The sequence below is a fragment of the Triticum dicoccoides genome, chromosome 5B (genome assembly GCF_002162155.2).
Source record: "Triticum dicoccoides isolate Atlit2015 ecotype Zavitan chromosome 5B, WEW_v2.0, whole genome shotgun sequence".
In the NCBI taxonomy this organism is placed as follows: Eukaryota; Viridiplantae; Streptophyta; class Magnoliopsida; order Poales; family Poaceae; genus Triticum; species Triticum dicoccoides.
Genome location: NC_041389.1, coordinates 606,846,787 through 606,856,808, shown reverse-complemented (window position 1 = coordinate 606,856,808; position 10,022 = coordinate 606,846,787). Strand labels below are relative to the sequence as shown.

The window sequence follows — 10,022 nt, the reverse complement described above, 5'->3', positions numbered from 1 at the left end:
CGTAGGGACCCCAGCACATGCAGGAGGAACAAGGCGAGCACGCCCACCACGACGAGACCAGTTATGAGCGGAACATGATCCTTGCGGCGGTATACATATACTTCTACACATGGATCAGCATCAGCTGTGCTACCAGGGTAGGGAGAGGGACTTATACCGCCGGCGGCAGCCATGGTTTCTGCCGACTCTCCGGCCCCGATCGATCGAGTAGGCTATGTGGCTAGTTTGCTTGTACTCCTACCGGGGCAAGTGTTGCCTTCTACGTTATCCTCGGACTACGTTTTATAGCCTGCAAAGAGGAGGAAGCTGCTGCGAGCTGCGCACTAGGTGATGCACTATTTTTTATTTATTTTTAGATTCGTGCTGCAGTAGTTAGAACCCCGGCCGTGCCTGTCACCGCGGGGGGGTCGACGACTTTCTTTTTCTTAGAAAATGGAACCCAGCGATTCCATTTAACGTGGGATCGACGACTTTTTTTTTCTTTCTTTTTTTCTTTTTTTTTGGCAATGGGGGGATAGACGACTTGACTAGCCCCCAGCCCGTCTCTCCATGATTGAAACGGGCTATAGGTTGATTGGCTACACTAAAATAAGGCCTGCTTGCCATGTGTATACTACTAAAAAGGCCAACTTGAGGGACTGGCATCTTCAAGAAAATAAGGCAGAACAAGTGCCTTTTTTTTCTTTTCTTTTGAGGGAAAGCTAAGCTTTATTGATGATAATCCACATGAAGTGGGATACAATTCAGATCGTGAGGGTTGGCCAGCCAAACGTGGTGTCCCGGACCGAGAGTAAGAGAGTGCTTAGCTAAACTATGGGCCTCGTCGTTGACAGCTCGCCCTTCAAAAATAAAATTACACTGAAAACTAGTAGATCGAAGTTTGATCTTTGTGATGACAGATCCATAGTGTCCCTGGTTTCCATTTCTAATATCATCAACGACCTGCTTGCAGTCTGAGGAGATAATAAGATCACGCACAAGGAGATCCTCCATGAGTGCCATCGCTTCTCTGCGGCAATTGCCTCTAGAGTGGCTGGATCCATCTGTCCATCAATGACCAGGTAGGAGCTCCCTAAATAATTGCCGCATCATCTCGGCATATGGCAGCGGCAGAGCCGCCCCAGTTGCGATAGACCGCACCATCAGTATGTATTTTGACATACCCCTGCAGGGGTGCTTTTGGTCTTGCATGTGCCTGTCTAATCTCTCGGGGGGTTGGCTGCAATGTTTCCTTCTTTCTCTCCTGTAGAAGATCAAGCTCGGCGATGAATCGCTCAATGAACAAGTGTGAGGAAAGTGGACTCTGGGTAATTCCTTCATGTATGAATTTCTGGCGAGCCTGCCAAATAGACCACATCGTGACATCCATTCTCACAAACTCCAATGAGGTAAGGCCTCCATTAGTGTAAATAGCCAATTCTTAGCTCTTGGCTCCGTGATGGAGATCATCTGACTCACCAGGTCTCCTTTATCTAGTGCCCAAATGCATCGAGCCATCGAGCACTCAAGAAGCGAGTGCATCCAAGAGTTCGGCGAGCCGCATAGTCCACGTGAGCTCGTGGTCGACATATGGCGGCGCGCTCGCACATCCTCCGTTGGTAACGATTGCCTGGACAATCACCATAGAAACATTTTCACCTTCGCCGGAACCTGGGTCTTCCATAGCTGCTTCCAATTTTTCTCCTCCACGTGCGAACTTGACGAACCAGTTGTTCCTTCTAGCCATGCTTCTCTATGTTTTCTGGTTGCCACAAGCATTATATACGCTGAGCGGACGGAGAAAGAGCCATTTCTTTAGAAGCTCCACGCCCAATAATCCTCGATATTCCTTGTGCATATAGGAATGGCCATGATTGCAGAAACATCAATGGGTAAGAATGTTTGCTCAACGCGATGTCTGTCCCACTTAGATGAGGTAGAATCAATAAAGTCTGTCGCAAATCTGCTGGGGTTTTGCAATCTGCATCCGAGGGGGCGCATCATCTCCTTCCTGAGGATCCAGTTCTCAAGCCACACATATGTAGTAGTTCCATTGCCTATCCTCTTGATAAGTCCCTGCTTAAGAACATCAACCCCTTCCATGATTGCCCTTCAAATCTGAGTAGGGTGAGACCCAAGGGTTGCTTGCAATATCGATGTGGTGGGGAAGTACATACTTTTCAGGATGCGAGCACTGAGCGACTCCGGCTGCTGGAGGATTCTCCATCCCTGCTTTGCAAGCATTGCTAGGTTGAACAATTCTAAATCCTTGAAACCCAGTCCGCCCATAGATTTAGGTTGTGTCATATCCTTCCACGAAACCCAATCCGGTTTTCGGCGGCCATCCTTAGATCCCCACCAAAATTTCCGAATCACCATATTTAGATGCTCACACAACCCCCTAGGAAGCTTGAAACAAGACATAGAGAAGACAGGAACTGCTTGGGCCACAGATTTCACTAAGACTTCCTTCCCTGCAGATAACGAAGTTTTCTCTATCCAGCCCTGAATTTTGTTCCACAGTCGGTCCTTCAAAAACTTGTAGGCTCCATTTTTTGATTGTCCCACGTCAGATGGCATGCCCAAGTATTTCTCATTCAACGTTTCACTAGGCACATGGAGCAACTGTTTGATATCTGCCCGAACACTGTCAGGAACCCCCTTACTAAAAAATATGGAAGATTTACCAGGGTTGACCCTCTGACCCGTTGCTTGGCAATAATGATCCAACAATTGTTTGACCTCATCTGCACCCATAGTATTGGCCTTGAAAAATAGCAGGCTGTCATCTACAAATAATAAGTGATTTACCGGTGGAGCCGAGGCTGCCACTTGTAGACCACACAAGTTAGACGACTCATCTTTTGGTTTTAAAAGGCACGAAAGGCCCTCTACTGCTAGCAAGAACAAGTATGGGGAGATGGGATCCCCCTGTCGGATCCCTCTTGAAGGATTAAACTTCTACAATTTGCTGCCATTAAACATAACAGAGAATTTGACCGAAGATACCATACCCATAACTATATCTACCCATCTCCGTGTGAAGCCCAATTTCAACATAATGGCTTGTAGGTATGTCCACTCGACCCTATCATAGGCTTTCATCATATCCAATTTCAAAGCACAGTGTTGGTGTCTCTTTGCTTTGTTTCTTGTCATGAAATGAAGATATTCATATGCTGCAATTATATTGCCAGTGATCAATCTTCCAGGAACAAAGGCGGACTGTTCCGCGGATATAATGTGAGGCAACACCAGCTTAAGACGATTTGAGATAACCTTGGATGAAATTTTGTAAAGGACATTGCAAAGCGATATAGGCCGAAATTGAGTCAACTGTGTAGGATTTATTACCTTGGGGATCAACACTAGGATGGTATCATTGATGCATTCTACTGACTCCGTTCCATCAACTATACGAAGCACCACCTTCACTACCTCATCGCCACACACGTCCCAATGACGTTGTAAAAAATGGGCGGGAAACCCGTCCGGACCCGGTGCTTTGGTAGGAAACATTTGAAAAAGTGCATCCTTGACTTCCTTATGTGAATGCGGAGCGGTTAACTGTGCATTCATCTCAGGCGTTACCCTACATGGAACCGTATCAAGAACCCTCTCCATGTTCTAGACTCCCTCGGAGGTGTAGAGATTTTCATAGAACGAGCTAGTAAGGGTAGCCATCTCATTAACATCCTCAGTTAAGCTGCCATCCGGGCGTAACAGGCTTTTAATTTGATTCTTCCTTCTTCTTCGACTGGCTCTTAGGTGGAAGAAGTACGTGTTTTTGTCACCATGGGCCAGCCATTCTAGCCTCGCTCACTGTCTCCATAGCATTTCCTTCCGATGGTATAGCTCCACAAGCCGATCTGATATTTTTATTTCCGCATGGGAATGGCCCGTTCTACCTGGCAGTGCCCGTTCTACATCAAGCTCCGCCTTGAGTTTTCTGATTTCACCAAGGACTGACCCAAACTCTGTCCGATCCCAAGTGTGCAGTCCGCGTGATAATCCTTCCAGCTTTTCCTGCAGATTCGCAACCGAGTTGGCCTGTGATTTGCTCCAATCAGTTGACACCATATTAGCAAACTCTGGATGACGCTCCCACATTAGCTCATATTTGAAAGGGCAAGGCCTCTTCTTATTTACATGATCGTCAGCTAGTCTAAGGAGGATGGCTGCATGATCCGAAGAGGCTGCAAAGTCGAGTATTTGACAAAAAAATTACTACATTTTACTTTACCGTCTCACAGAACTACCACGTTTTGAAAATAGACCAAAAACTCCAGATTAGTGTTAATTTTGTGAAAAAACTACCAAGTTGAGTTGAAGAGAGATTTAACTGTTTTAAACGCGAATCTGACAGAACTGGCCCACCGGTTAGGGCGGCGGCTGCGCTAATGGCTAACGGCGCTCGCCTGCCGCCCTTTAGCCACGCGTGTCGGTCGGACCAGGACTAACCTGGCCGACCGGCTCACTCGTCATCCTGCTCATATAGTTAGCTAGTTTAGCTACATATATGATTAATGTTTATGATTTGTTATCGTGAATATGTTTGTAGTATAGAGTTAGCTAGTTTAAATTGTGAATATGACTTGTAGCAAAGAACTGATTTATATTTGTAGTATAGAGTTAGCTAGTTTAGCTACATATATGATTAGTGTTTATGATTTGTTATTGTGAATATGTTTGTTAATGAAGAATAAACTTCATTGTAAATTTAACCGAATTTTCAGGATGGTGTGAACTGTGGTGTTTTAGAGTGGGTAGATGCCCCTTGGCATATAATTTTGCAAAGGTGCTTAACCAAGCTCTGGGATATGTACCATGAGCAGAACCTTGGTACAGTCCAGGATAATGAGCCTCATGAAAGAGAGGTTGCAAAACTAATGAAGGAGCTGGAGTCTCTGGCCAATCAATAGAGCCAGCTTGTGAATGATGTTTCCAACTTGTTTGATTATCAGGATGGAATGAAATCTCATGACATGGATTACACAAGCCACGCAATCAATGAACTAAGGAAGAAGAAGAAGCAACTTAAGGAGCAATCAAAAATTGAGCTTCAAATGGAGAAGCTTAAGATAAAAAATGAACAGAGGTGCATCCACTACACCATGACACCACATTCCCTACAGACGTGGGTTGAGAAAACTATTGTGTATCAATGGACTGTCGGTTGGGAAAACTTGTATCAGACGGTTGGTCGGCAATACTCACATGTAGCATCCAACTGTCGGTTGGGAATAGTTTATTATCCTACGTCATATTATCGGTCGGGAATGCTTCACTTCCCTTTGGGTTGTTGGTCGGCAATGAAACGCCGACCGATTGCTTGTGGATAAATGGGCCGGCCAGATAGCTGCGCGCGCACGGACAAAAAACTTAGCGCGAAAACAGCCCACTACGCGAAAAATCCCTCTTTTTTTCTCGTTCTGCCTCCAACCGGTGCCACAGACTGCCCCCAAATGTCATTCTTCCTCCTAACCTAAATCCGCCGCCGCCGCCGCCGCTCGAGCTCTCTCTCGCCGTCCAGCTACGTGCTCTTCGGCCGGCGAGGCTGTGACCTCCTCTCCCGCTCGTTCCCCAGCGTCTCCACCGTCGACCCCACACCATCCTGTCACGGCCACGCGCTGAAGTTCTGTTCCTCGGTGAGTGCTCTCTCCGGTCAGCCTGCGCGCGTAAGCTTCCAGCGAGGCTGCCGCCGCCCTGCCTGGCCCGTCCTCCCCCTTCTCCACCACGGTATCCACCATGGCCGTTGGACTACAGAAGAGATCTTGGCGGCGGCGAGAGAGGGCTCGGGATAGGGTTAATGAGGGGCTTGATATAGAGAGAAGAAAAGAGGTCCTCGGCTCCTTCCCCTTCGGCCTTCCCCAGCCGGATCTGCTCCCCTTCGGCCTTCCCAAGCCGGATCTGCTCCCCTTCATCCACCCTGACTCCCCGAGCTCCTCCCTCAGGTAGTTCCTCTGCTCACACCTCTTCCCCTGTTTGTGCTGCTGCCTGCTTGCCGCTTGCTAGTATTGTGTAACCGTGTGCCTGCTTGCTGCTTGCTACTGCTCCTGTGGTGCTTGCTGATTGTGTGGTTGTTGTGTGCTTGCTGCTGTTATGCTGTGTGTGCTTGCTGTGGTGTGCAGTGTGCTGCTAGCCACGGTTCTGCTGCTTGATGTGCTAGAACTGTCGTATTGCTGCTGAATGTTGATATTCTACTGCCTATTGATTGGTGATTAATCCAGTTTCTTCCCTGGAAATGAAGCATTGGACGTTATACATGGTAATGTGTTGTCCCTTGGAAACTGAAACTCTGTTATGAATTGTAATTCTGTTAAACCTCATAGGCAATGAACTGTACATTCTCTCAGACAAACTGTAGATGAAGAGAATAACAAAAATATTTTGTATACCATCAACAGGTAAGAAGTGGCATCGAGCTAAACTGACATAATAAAAGAGAATATAGACCAGCATTGATTGTTACTAGTCAATGCACAGAGCTAGATATCGATGTTCTTCTTCTGGTTGTTGCTTATTAATTGTTTGGCACTCATCTCCCCTGAACTAACTTTCAGTGATCTGTACTCATGTCGGTATGGCACTGATTTATCTCTAGACATGGTTCTCTCTTACTGTACAGGCAAATGTTAGTAAACAAAATAGTGTGTTCCTTTCAGAAGCAATGTTAACTATAATTTGCTCAGTTTAACAAGGCGACCTGATTTTTTTTAAATAGTCTCATATTTCAATGCGATGATACAATGACTTTTTCTGCATTACACCATGTTGTATTCATAAAAAATATGATTAGCGTGTCATACATACAATCTGGTTGGACTCTTATTCGATATTGAATTTATGTGTTCCATTCCCAATTTATGGGGCTGCTCCGATTTAATTTCTCAATAAAAACAATAAGACTAATAGGTAGGAACATATCCACCTTTGTACGGTTCTGAAAATTATTACAGAATTACTCAAGCACTCCATCAACTAAAAACTTAGCAACAAACTCTAACCATACACTCAAGTGCTTGGACACAAGAATCAGAAAAAAACACTTAAAATGACATATGATGTGGTCAGCCGATTGGTGCACCTTTTAGGTATCATGACTATTCTCCTCTATTCCCATATTATTGTTGTCTTGATTTGCCTGCAATTGTTATCTTGGCTATCATTTAGTCAACCACTTATATTAGGTTTGTTGGCCCGTAGTCTTCCATATAGCTATTTTCAACTAAATCTGTAGTCTTTCATATATATAGGAATTGTCTTCTAATATTCAGGTCTCACATATATTCCTTGCGGTGTATTAACTTTGTATGATAAAATAAAATGTCTGTTGAAAATAACTAATAGTATATGATCAGTCTGGACTTTCTTCTCTGCAAAAAACAATTTGAAGTGCAGTCGGCAACTCGGCATCTAACTGTTGGTATATTATTGTGTTGCTTCTTTTCCCCTCATCTTTTACATTTTACCATGCTATTCACTGCTACCTGTTCTTCATCATATGAGTTCTTACTCCTTCCATTTATGTAGGAATGTCTGAAGAGAGTTATCCCCTATGGGCACATGGACATTGCATAATCAGTCTTATCATGGGAATAATTTGCCTGCCTAAAGAAGGCGAAGCAATCAGCCAAGCAATGAAACTGGAGTCCAGTAAAGAGAAATCTTCCAGTGACAATCAAGAGTTGAATCGTAGACATTCCAAAGGAGACAAGTCATCCAACCATCCAGCAGAAGTGTAGACAGTTTAAAGAAACCAGCACTTGATTCGGGCAATAATAGCGCATCAGTTTCATCTAGTTCTATACATAAGGTAACACACTTTTATGTTCCACTGGACATCTATTTTTACATGTCTGGCTGAATCACTACGTTTCTAGTCTTCACCGTGTACATATGTCTCTTGCGGGTGTGCTATTTGTTCCAGTGGAAGATAGGTTCCAGTTTTTATAAATGGTCCTCTACATGTGAATATGTTCTCTGTACATGAACCAAATTGACGTACTAGTTTTACTGAAAACATATACTAGCTAGTATCAGTTTACTGAAAACCTAACCAGTCTGCACGTGAATATGTTCTCTGTACATGGTCCTCTGCATGCAATTTTTTTATATATGAAAAATAGTGATGATGATGAGTACGTGCTGTTGTTCGACTAGTTCACTGCCTGCTTTTGTTTGTATCTCGTCTTGACCATCTATGTCGTTGGGCACCAATTCGACTATTTTCACAGGTACCGCCTCATCGACCAAGGATCTACGGCGACGGTGGCACCAGCGACCCCATGGAGGCGGCACCGAAACCCTAGCCGCTACTGCTCTCCACTGAGTCCCCTCCTCATCTCCTCCCTCGTGCGGTATGTGTCAGCTCTCTTTTCTCTCGCTCTCTCAAGCTAATTTTAATCTGACTCCATCTTGCGGTGCTACTGTGCGTGCAATACATGCTCTGCTTGGTCTTCTTTTCTTAGACATCCCTCGATCAGTTAAGTTGGACAAGCAAAAAATCTTACATATCTCAGCTTTGTCATTTAAGCACATTTGATTGATGTCTTTATCTTCACAAGTCTCGCTGAACCTTGAGATAGCCAAAAACATTCAATTCAGAGCCTGATAGTTTGTTGCTATAATAATAATACCTACACTTCTACATTACCAATTGCAGTCTGGAGATTCAAATTCAGATATGAAAACTATATAGGATTTTCAATTCTTTGGGAATGTTACTACATATTTTTTTACATGTTTCTCTCTGAGGCTAATTTTAATCTCACACCATCCTGGGTGGTACTGTGTGTGTTGTAGATGCTCTGCTTCATCTTTTCTCAAACCTCCACCAGTCAAATTCGGCCGGGAAAAAGAAACACCTACATACATATCATCGGGTAGTGGCCTGACAAAATGTTACATATATCAGTTTTGTCATTTAAGCCCATTTGATGTCGTCTTCATAACTCTGTCTATCAAGCTATGGTGTGGAATATTAACCGGGGATTTTGACACGCAGATGTTCAAGCTGGAGGATAGTGGCGATGGAATATGGATCAATGAGATGAAGAAAGGTGTTGATGTCAAGTACGAGAATGATGGAAGGATCTTGTGGTTATCTAGTTGCCCACCAGCAGTAGTCAATGTAGATGATGTGCCTCTAGGGCAAATTCTAGAAACCAAAGCGACCCATTTTTGCTCTCAAACAGTGAACATGTTTTGTTCCCTATTTAATAAGTTAAATTATTTTATGGGAAATTTCGATGTGAAAATTATTGAATGTGTGTTATTATTCTTTGGTTTTGGTTTACTATTGTTGGACGACATGCACGTTATTGTAATGATTTGGGTAACTTGATTAATATTCTGTTGATAATGTGAAATCCAGCTATATGGGAGGGCTAGTTGATGTTGGTTGGCAAAACAAACCCCATCAGACAGTTGGTCAGGAAAAGCTAATGCGAGGCCCAACAGAATGTTGGTCGGGAAAGAATGCCCTGTCCGATAGTCGGTCGGGAAAGGCCCATGACAGCCCCAACGGATTGTTGGTCGGGAAAGAATACTCTGACTGATAGTCGGTCGGGAAAGGCCCATGGGAGCACCAATAGACTGTTGGTCGGGAAAGGTCCATGGCAGACCCAACGGAATGTTGGTAGGGAAAGATGCTCCATAGCCGACAAGCAGTCGGTCGGGAAAACTATGTCGGTCGGGTAAGGGCTTTCCCGTCTGGACTTACCCCAACAGACACGGCCGGTCGGCAATAGTCTTTCCCGACCGACTGTCTGTTGGTAGACATTGTATTCCCGACCAATCTGGCTGTTAGGGATGTAGTGTTGTGGTGTAGTGATCCTGCAGAGTCAAGCAGATATAGTTCGTAACACCAGGAAGGCCATGAAGGACACAGAGGTGGAAAGGGACCTTAAAGAAGATAAGAAGAAGCTGGAGCATATCATTGCTGAGCTCGTGAGGAGCTGGCGCGGGCCGGCGCCCCCGGGCTGGAGCATGGCGTGCGACCGGACGTCACGGCGGGGGCTAGTGGTGCTCCGGCGATCCCA

General features: G+C 44.9%; 1 long non-coding RNA gene across 2 annotated transcripts; it reads left to right on the top strand.

Annotated features, from left to right (window-relative positions):
* Positions 1-5,440: 5,440 nt before the first annotated feature.
* On the top strand, positions 5,441-9,242 carry LOC119312011. Of its 2 annotated transcripts, XR_005151200.1 has the most exons (5): positions 5,441-5,933; positions 7,513-7,795; positions 8,217-8,339; positions 8,785-8,864; positions 8,987-9,242. It is a non-coding gene; the product is annotated as an uncharacterized LOC119312011 (long non-coding RNA). The 2 variants fall into 2 exon arrangements; XR_005151201.1 differs by lacking the exon at positions 8,785-8,864.
* The last annotated feature ends 780 nt before the right edge of the window (positions 9,243-10,022 follow it).